The following is a 10,891-nucleotide window of genomic DNA, read 5'->3' as shown; positions in this document are numbered from 1 at the left end:
ATTCCAAAATACCGAATAAAGCCATTTTCTTACATATACCAATGCAAATGTCTACGGAAATGCATACATGGAATCTATATATATTCTTTCATATACAGACACTTTACAAAAACAATTGTTATTGCATTGAAAACGACATTTTGAGAGTAAATTCAGTTTTTTATGTCCGGTTTTTTTTCGAGAGCAGTCCCGGCTTTTTCGAGTGTGTCCTTTTTTATCGAGTGATTATACACATTCTTTATAGCTAAAAATGTTATGTGTTTACGTTTAAAAACTATCAAATAAAGGCTCAAATTAAGTACTTTCAAGGCACATGATGTATCAACACTTGCATTTTATCATGAAACACGTATCGTTCATTTGTCTATATTCCTTTTCTCACATTTTATAAATTGCATGTACAGTATATATCTGTGATGCCAACAATCTAATGTGATTGTTCCGGTAATATAAGTATTTGGACCTCATGGGATGAATATTACTGAACAGCAAAACGCGACTTGGAAGATAACTTCCAAAAATGTCTTAATGAACTGTTAAGCAAGTGTTCAACTGTTTTAACTAACTGACAAAAAAAATCGCTCTGATAAAGAGTCTTATAATTTATAGTAGAGACGGACATAAAACATAATTATACTAGTACACCCAACTTAGATAATTAATTGAAAGACAGTGGGTTTCAACTTGTAAATTGTGCTGTTTTGTGTAGCTTTTGAACTATAAAATTAGAACATTTTATGTAACTGTCGTTGTTATGCATACATTTATTGTATTATTGAATCGTTTCTATTGAAAAAACTTGAGAATGGAAATGGGGAATGTGTCAAAGAGACAAGAATCCGACCATAAAACTGACAATAGCAAAAGGTCTCTAACAGGTCTGTAATGCAGCGAGAAATCGTCGCACCCGAAGGCGTCCTTCAGCTGGCCCCTAAATAAACATAAATGCTAGTTCAGTGATAATGAACGCCATACTAAACTCCAAATTGTGCACAAGAAACTAAAATTTAAAATAATACAAGACTAACAAAGGCCAGAGGCTCCTGACTTGGAACAGGCGCAAAAATGCGGCGGGTTTAATTATGTTTTAATTATGAGATATCAACCCTCCCTCTATACCTCTGGCCAATGTAGAAAAGTAAACGCATAACAATACGCACCTTAAAATTCAGTTCAAGAGAAGTCCGAGTCCGATGTCAGAAGATGTAACCAAAGAAAATAAACAAAATGACAATAATGCATAAATAACAACAAACTACTAGCAGTTAACTGACATGCCAGCTCCAGACTTCAATTAAACTGATTGAAAGATTATGTCTTCATTATATGAATATTAGGCACAACCCTTCCCGTTAGGGGTTTAGTATCATACCATCATAACATATATGAGAAGATATACCTATATGGTTCCAAATTGGGTTTCCCCTTGGGCACATATTTTTTCGCCACCTCTTTAGCCAAAACAATATATTATACCAAGTAACATACAATGTAACTATATCTTTCGTTTATTTTTTTTGTTCTATCCAATCCCACCCCTAAACCGTTAGTTTTCCCATTTGAATGTTTTGAACTAGTTATTTTAGGGGCCCTTCATAGCTTGTTGTTCGGTGTGAGCCAAGGCCCTGTGTTGATGGCCGTACCTTGGACTATAACGGTTTATCTTTATAAATTGTTATTTGGTCCTGATACTCATATGGTCCGGAACATAAGCATAGACTATTCGAATTGAGACGTACATGCATATATTGTATAAGATGAGATGTATGTTCCTAAAAAAGTATACATCTTAGATATTTCATGATCTATTTGTCTTGTATCTTGTATTATTTATTTTATTGATTAAGAAATGAAAACCGAAAATGACTAAATGCTACAACTGTGAGCAGGATTCTGATTATACAAATAAAATAATTGGTCATACAGCAACTAAACACCATGATAACCTCCTTTCAGTAACAGAAAAGGGTCTAAAATGTAGAAAATTTGAATATTAATCAAGACATTAAAATGGTGATCCTGGTGTTGTAAGAAGCACTGGACAATCTAACTGGTGATAGCATTATGATATACACATTTTGTATTTGTCTATCATTGCTAAAGGATCATTTTTGGGCTAATGAACCCCCATGTATTCATATCATTGTTGATTTTATCTGAAATTTTATTGAAATTTTATGTTTAATGACAATAAAAATGGAATGGATTAAGTGTGTGTGTTTTTATGTTTTTTTATTAATGGGTTTCTATAATTAATCTCCGGAGTTCACCACAAGAAATATCATTAACTGTAAAATCAAAAGTTATATGAAATGAAGTTAAAATGAATATGAGATCCCTGCATAATGTTCTAGACACCGTTTTGTTAAGTATCAAGCTATTTCTAAATGAACACTGGAAAATAGTTGTATAACGCTCTCCAAACAGAGTATTTGCATTAAATTGAAAAAAAGATTCATTTTGATATGTTTTTAATGACTTATTGGGAATATATGATATTGTCCTTCACTTAATTACAGTTATAAACTAGAAAAAAATATTTTTTTAAAGCCTAGAATACCTTCAACTTTCTGTAAAAAAAACCCGGACCATTTGTCTAAAAACCCGGACGAATTCACAGTTGCTCTCGAAAAAACCCGGACAATAACAAACAATGATTTATTTATTTAAATACAAGGAAATTGAGCTTCTTTGTTGATCAAAACATATATACTATTCAATATAAGATGCGTAGTAAAGTTTAAAACTGTTATAATTACGAAATATCCGTTAATTGAACTTATCGCATGTTTTATCACTCGAAAAAGCCCGAACCACACTCGAAAAAAATGGACCAAATCACTCGAAAAATCACGATCCTAGCCGGACACTATATCTACCGTGATTATAGGATAACAAGCTTGGATATCAACACATGTTTAATATTATATCGGACAATTTAAAATCAAATTATTTTTCGTACCTATTAAAATAATATTGAAAACAATGTTTAAGAAAATCAACTTACTTTAAACGTTTTTTTAAAAAGTTTTTTCCTCTTTAAAAAACATTTTAAGTAAGTTGATATTTTTGAAAGGAACGCAATTATTTTAATTCTAACAAATAGTGGAATAAAAAATCTTTTAAGTTAAAAATATGATAAAAATGTAAAACAATCTTAGTCAATATTGTACAAGATCGCATAAACATTCAATATTTGAATGTTCAAATACCTTAAAGCAGATTGAAACATTCAATAAAATTATAAGTCCAGTTAAGTTCTTAATTATTCGTTTGAGTTAAATTTGCATATGCATATGCCAGTTGTTGTCCATGTTTGATGTGTTTGAACTTTTGATTTTGCATTTTGATTATGGACTTTCCGTTTTGAATTTTCCTGGGAGTTCAGTATTTTTTTTAATTTTACGTCTTTCATACATAAGCTATATTTACCTGGTATAAGTGAAACAGTTTCATTATTTGAATAAAAAGCCGATGTGTCTGGGAAGTATTTATTAAGTACTTTGCATCTAATGATAGCTTTTTCCATATCAGAGGTGAATACTATTCAAAATTCTATTTTTCTATGAATTTCGCATGACGTAATGTTGTCTTCTAAGCTTTCAATTGTTACTTCTAATTTTCTGAACTCTAAATCTCCTGCCTTCATAATTTCAATGCTAAGAATGCCTGCAGGATAGCCAATGTCAGCTTCGCAACTATGCAATAACCAATCTCTGTAAATTGCTAGATCAGCTATTTGGTCAGGATGTAGTCATAAAATTGAATTTCCAGTAGGCGAACCTTAATAAAAAAGGAAGATGAATCTTGATCATCAGTGTCAAGAAACCCCCCCCCCCCCCCCACACATCAACAGTAATGTAAAAATGAAAAGTTAAACTTTGTCATTTGTCATGTTATACATCATTCCCCAATTTAGACAGATATTATATAGAAGGTGTGAAAGTTGCTATTGTATACTTATACCTTATAAAATCAGAAAATTGTACAAGATGAGAAAGACAGCCACATTTGATATTATGCAAAGATGATACGAAATATGTGTTGCTCATTCTATTTTTTTTTATTAAGTGTTTTAATATGTTAATTTTGTGTCATTTGCTTTTTTTTGTAATTTAGTTGTCAATCTTTATATACCCCTTTGGAATCTACAGTCACTTTGTGAGACAGTATTTAGCAATCAGAAAAAAATATAATGTAAACAGAATATACGTACTTGTGTATAAATATTTATTCACCTATATGAAGACAAAGTGTTTAACAACGGTCTATCACAAAACTCTCACAAAGCAATCTGGAAACTCGAATTTGAATTAGAGAAACACAATTCAAGGTACGACAAAAGAGTACACTTTGGAACACCTAACGATAGGTTATTGAAAAATAAAACTATATCGTTCACTAGAATTATTTTAGAATATACTGTCCGTCAGCACACACACTATTTGAGTGATAATTGAGTCTGAGACTGAGGGGTTACCAAAATTTTAACTGTTTATCGCAGGAACTGTTTTTTTTTAAACTTTTTTTTTATAAAGTTTGGACCAATTGCACTAGCTGATATAAGAAAGAAGATGTGCTATGATTGCCAATGAGACAACTATCTACAAAAGACCAAAATGACACAGACATTAACAACTATAGGTAACCGTACGGCCTTCAACAATGAGCAAAGCCCATACCGCATAGTCAGCTATAAAAGGCCCCGATAAGACAATGTAAAACAATTCAAACGAGAAAACTAAAGGTCATTCAAAGAAACGGAACAAGCTTTGGCTACATTGGTAACATATTATTAACTGTCATCTTTCATAAAAAAAATTTGTAATATTATACCAAATCGTAAAGGTGATCAGAAAATCTTCGGAACGATAACCTCACTAAGCAATTGTGATGTTTGGTGGTACATTGATTTTTGTAAGCGACGGCAAGCAAACAATTTAATGTTTAACAGTGGTGACATAATACTTGCGACATAAAATGCTTTTAAGAGGGAAACAGAAGGAAAGAATGACATCATTCACATAATTTAAATTTATTACGAAATCTACTTTCATTTTTATGTTCTGTAAATTTTTTTGTATGCCGTTTTTGGCTATACAATTGGGTACTTACAGTGAGGTTGTATAGTGGAACTTGTTGCTTGAAATAAGCTGCTCTCTGAAAAGAAATCGATAAGATCTTTGCAAGACTAAATATAAAAGAGGGGCGAAAGATACCAGTGGGACAGTCAAACTCATAAATCGAAAATGAACTGACAACGCCATGGCTAAAAATTAAATAGATAAACACACCAATGATAGTAGACATGACACAACATAGAAAACGAAAGAATAAGCAAATTATGATATTCCTCAGAGAATTAAAACCTCACTAGCACTCAATGAAAACATAGACATGCCATAAATTGAAATTACCACTTGACACATAACAATGATTCAAAAGAAATGTACAAAATCATGAGCTGTTCTCGGTTGTTCCATATTAATATGATATCTGTATTTATTGTATGTCCTTTAATCACAGTTAGTAAACAAAAACTAATATAAGAAATATATTTATAGGTTTCATAACGAATGAGAATTTTTATCGCTTGATACCAGATTAAGTAATTTATACAATAAAAAACGGCTCTGATACGAGAACACGTATCCCAATTGCAACGGAGGTATTGAAGCCAACTTTGACATTTGAAAGTCGTTCCTGTCCTCATAAATAACAAAATGAAATTTCATATTTTCGTTTTACATTGCAAGACGCGTCAACAAATTTATCGTATTTTTCGTCGCATTTATTAATATTATTAATTCGTATATTTTAACAAATTTGATTCGTTTAGGGATAGTCACATGTTAAACTATATTTTCGAAGGTAGAGAGAAAACGGCGGATAGCAAAAAGGCATATTACCCGGCAAAAAGCATATTGCACGGTTATTTTTAGAATATCTAAAAACCGATATACTTTGTGACGTCATGTAATGAATTTCAGGATATTGTTTAACGTTTTGAAACAAATGATATCTGTGATCAATTATTTGACGAAAAAAAAATCTTCAAATACATAAGATGTCCCAAAAAAAGGTAAATGAAATAACAACTAATATGTTGTTATTGTCAAGGAGACAATGTATCATTACTAATATCTATAAAGTTCCAACAAACCTAAATGACGATTTTGATACAAACATGGTCGGGAATTAATAATATATCAAATATAGCCTTTGTATGAGGTCAATACAGGATATATCGACCCAAAGAAGTATATCTACCTCGGACTTCGTCCTCAGTCAATATACTTCTTTCAGGTCAATATATCCTTGTATCGACCTCATACAAAGGCTATATTTGTATAATATCACACTCCATTCAGTGTGATATTTGACGTCGTGTAGAAACTTAATTAAGAATTGAATGCTTCTTTTTGTAACTTCATTGGGGTGTAAAAGCGTTGACCGAAGTACATTTTGTATGAAGCGCGGAAGCGCTTCATACTAAAAACGTGCGCACGGTCAACGCTTTTACAACCCTATGAAGTTAGTAAAAGACGCATTCAATAATTATAATTACATTTTGTTAGCAATGATCATAAAAACACGATTTTTTAATTGTTTTATTTAATTCACCTGTGCACTTTATTGTGGGACCACGTGTTATCATGAATGAAAAGTTTTATTGAGCAATGCAATTGCTTACGGAATAACACGTGATGTGCAGTTAGTCAATCAGAATAAAGTATCACAATGAAACATACATCTAATGTAATTATTAACCAGCAATAACCATAAATGACAAGTTTATACATGCATACATGTGAATATTTGTACTTTGTATTACACAAAAAATCAAAAGAAGCGCATAATACAAAATTTTAATCATCCTAATATAGCGATGAAAAGATTTATCGATACACATTTTCCAGTTGTATGTCAACATTTTTTACTGTACCTGATGATATTTCCTGATAGTGTGTTGGTGTCGTGAGCAAAGCAGCCGAATTCGAAGTGGTATATGTTGACGGTTCCGTACTGCGTATTGTTGTTTCAAAAGTAACAGATGAAGTCGTTGACGAATTTGTTTTGTTTGATACTGATGGCAAGAAAGAATAAGCAGATTCCTCGTCTGAAAAATATTCATATAAAGTATCCTTTCATTTTCTTTACTTTTAAGTTGTTATATTAGAACAGGCTTGTTAGGAATATAGATTAACACTCAACTGACGATTCTCCATTAATTATTCTAGTAGTATAATTTTCAGGACTAGTGTCCTTCTTGAACATTCTACGTGTTTGACACGAATTAGGCGTAAAGCTTTGATAAGGAATCATGAGTTTAATGAGGCACCTTAAAAAAGAAGATGGAACTTGGGAAAAAGGGGGTAAAATATAGGCCTATGTTTTTTAAGTTATTTTACCAACTTTCGCCTTTGAATGTGGAATGTGTAGAGAAGAAAAGGAGAAGCTGTGAAATAAGGAAGCATTCCAACTGTGTTCCTTTTTCTGCGATTGCATTTCCGTAAATTCCTTTACACTTTACAAAGCAAATTCAATAAAGTATTTTTTAATTTACTTACACACTCTCAATGTACCAAATATTGAAGTTTAAGTCATTATCTTTGAATAGATTGATTATGCATAGAAAACAAGATATATTATGAAGTATTTCATTTAAAAAAAAACACTTCTATATCTTTAAACTCCCTGGTCTACATGGTCTATGTTATATTTAAGGAATGACTGTAAAAATTTTTCTATCTCTAAAGAAATAACATTAGAAGTGTAATGCACACTGAATAACCGCGTAGCGTGTTTTTTTTTTTTTATTAAAGTGTGCACCACATTTTTTATGTTATTTCGAAAAGACTGAAAAAAAATATTACGGTTATTTCTTATAATTTAATTCTAAATTTAATTTTAAACAGGAATAAAACATGAAAAACGTTGATGACGTCAAGGACACGTTACTAAATTATCTCTATGAGCTGATACACAAAACGACGTTCTGACAGCCAATCAGAAGACGCGTTGCATCCAAAATAAAAAAAAATTGTGTTAACATGATTTTTTTAAAACTGGTTTAGTTAAAATTCCAAAGAAAATAGATTGACATTCCAACGAACTAATAAATTCCTAACTTATAAATATACCATGAGCTCCTTTAACAATAAATTCTTTAGATGTTGTCTTTTATATATCTGAATTCGAGGATTATACAAAAGCTTGTGTTTATTAAGGAATGACTGTAATGTTTTTACTGTCTATGAAGATATAACATAAAAAATGGGGTGCACACTGAATAACCCGCGTAGCGAGTCATTTAAAGTGTGAACCACATTTTGTTTATGTTATTTCGAATAGGCAGAAACAGTATTACATTCAGTTCTTATAATTTAATTCTAAATTTCATTTTAAACCAGAGTAAACTATGAAAAAACGTTGATGACGTCAGGGTCACAGGACAAAATTATGTCTATGAGCTGATAAACATAACAACGTCAGTCAATCAGAAGAAGCGTTACATCCAAAATCAACTTATTAGCATATAAGTGATAGGTTTTGTTAGTTCGTCTGACTCATTGTTATAGTGAAAGGACGTCCTACATATTAATGAAGCCCTACATTGTCAAACCTTGTCGTTAATGTTTTGTATTGGTTGGTGTCTGTCTCACGCCTAATCATCAATACTCAATATAATCACTACTTGTTTCAGGGGAATACACACATGCCTATTCACCGATTTTAAAGTAATACTGCTTCACCTAGTTTTGTTGTTAAACTGTTCTTGATGAAGTTAAGTTGATCTCGAGCAATATTTCGGTAACGTATTTGAAAAAAAAGCAACGAATCACTCTTCCCTTTTAATTTGGTACGAATGTACTTTTGTTGGAAAATATTAATGACTTTTTTTAAAATCAAGAGTATCCTTAAAGTTGGAAATACCTAGAACAATATTTACTGAATTATAGATGAATTGAAGTTTCGAACATACAACTTAAAATAGACAGACCTTTGCTGATATTTCTCAGAATAAAAAAATAAGCTCCAACGCCAAGGCCAGTCATGATAATAAATGTAATCATAACAAAAGCAACAATTTTGCCAGGTGAGCAACGTGAACTCTTCAGTGCCTTTTCTGTTTCTTTCTCCGGACTGTTTAGTGGTCCTTCGACCTATAAATAAAACAGTCTTTATATTACATATATATATATACAGCGTATATACCAAAAGATGGAGAACATACATTACGACAATGAATTATGTTTTATAGTTAAACATAGCCATGTATAAATATATTCGTTTGTTAAATAATGAAAATGAATTGAAAAACAAAACCTAAACGTAAAGTGAAATTTAGAAAATTAATATGAATTTTTCAGTTTAACAAACCTATCGCCATTATTTTTGCCATTATATCACTTACATACTTTATTTGAGGAAAATTTAATTTCACTTCTTGCTGCTTTATATTGGAATCTGCTTGAACTGAATCTGGGCAGTTATCAAGATCACTGAACTCCTTAAGGTTTCCACAGTGATCTCCCTTTTTCTTATTTTCCCCGGAGTGTAGCCAACTATGAGGTTCACCTGGTTCCTTATCAGGTGACAGATGACTTTTTATGGATCCATGAACTATCAAGTAATCATGGTTAGAAGATATTTTTTTTCCGTTTTCGTTTATCGGTTGCAAGTATCCATTAGAATCTGACTGTTTCCCACAAAATTCTGGAGGAGAATGATACTATTGATTGTGTGAACTGTTTCCGAACGCACCAACATTACGTTTTTCAAAACTTATCTTTTCATTTAGGGGTTCCATTTGATGTATAGGTATAAGAAGAAGTAGTTTAAATATCAATGAGACAGACAACAACTAATCCAAGTCACAATTTGTAAAATTAGAAACTGTTATAGTATTAATGCAGTACGTGTTCAATATATTCACATGACATTCGAGTCTTTTGTATGATACAAGGACGAAGAAGTCGCGGTATTATGTAATAACTAAACACTTCACAAAGAAGAATGAATACTATTACTTTATTTAGAGATCTGACTAAATATTTGCTAAGATAGATTTTTTCTTTGAGTTGCTATAAATCATCATTATGCAAATCATTCTTATATAACCAATTTTATTTGCTAATTGAAAATTAAGCGGAATAAAATAATTTAAGACAGCAGAGAAGATAATTCTGTTTTAATTGGTTATTACTAACCGACTTAAATAAAAGAGTCAGTTATTAATACTGTAAATGTATGATGTCTCTAGTCTGGTCAAAGGGTCAGAGTGTCCTACTTAATTAAACGATAAATTGTTGAAATTAGATAACATGTTTTCACGTGCAGAGAAATTTCACTTATGACCAATGCATGATTGGATATCATCTTTCTTATTGATCAATGCTCTTGCGGGTCAGTATGAGTTTACGTGTAAGTGTATTGTGGTCACTTCCTTTTATCATCAGCATTTGATGTGTTAACTTGTGATTCTTATCAAACAATTTGTTCCAAATTCCCACCCACATACCGCCCTTAATGTTATCTTTTGAAGTTGATATGTATATATGTTTATTTATGGGGCAGATTTTTCTCCCCACCTTTGCTATTATTTGTCATTTATTCAATTGACATGATATTAGTTGATGTAATTTCGTATTACTTATGTATTATTATTTCATATTAGATATGAACTTTTATGTCAAATGTTTTATTTGCAAAATGTATGTTTTGCATTTTATGATTTTGAATAAATGACCTTTTTTCGTCAGTTTAGTTTTTATATCATATAGCAAATCAAGCTCAGACTCTTGTTTGTGTATACATAGTATGTTTATGGTATCTAGCTGTCTGTCTTAAATATATATATATCATTTGATCATTTTATATCCGGATA

The 10,891-nt window shown here is 31.2% G+C and overlaps 1 long non-coding RNA gene across 1 annotated transcript; it reads right to left on the bottom strand.

Annotated features, from left to right (window-relative positions):
- Positions 1-6,952: 6,952 nt before the first annotated feature.
- Positions 6,953-9,575, bottom strand: LOC139516663 (uncharacterized). The gene is made up of 3 exons (XR_011662996.1): positions 9,419-9,575; positions 9,005-9,167; positions 6,953-7,120 (listed from the first exon to the last, which is right to left on the bottom strand). It is a non-coding gene; the product is annotated as an uncharacterized lncRNA (long non-coding RNA).
- Positions 9,576-10,891: the final 1,316 nt, after the last annotated feature.

This window comes from Mytilus edulis, chromosome 3 (genome assembly GCF_963676685.1).
Source record: "Mytilus edulis chromosome 3, xbMytEdul2.2, whole genome shotgun sequence".
Taxonomy (NCBI): Eukaryota; Metazoa; Mollusca; class Bivalvia; order Mytilida; family Mytilidae; genus Mytilus; species Mytilus edulis.
Note: the sequence above shows the minus strand (reverse complement) of the source record. Positions and strands in the feature narration are given on the sequence as shown.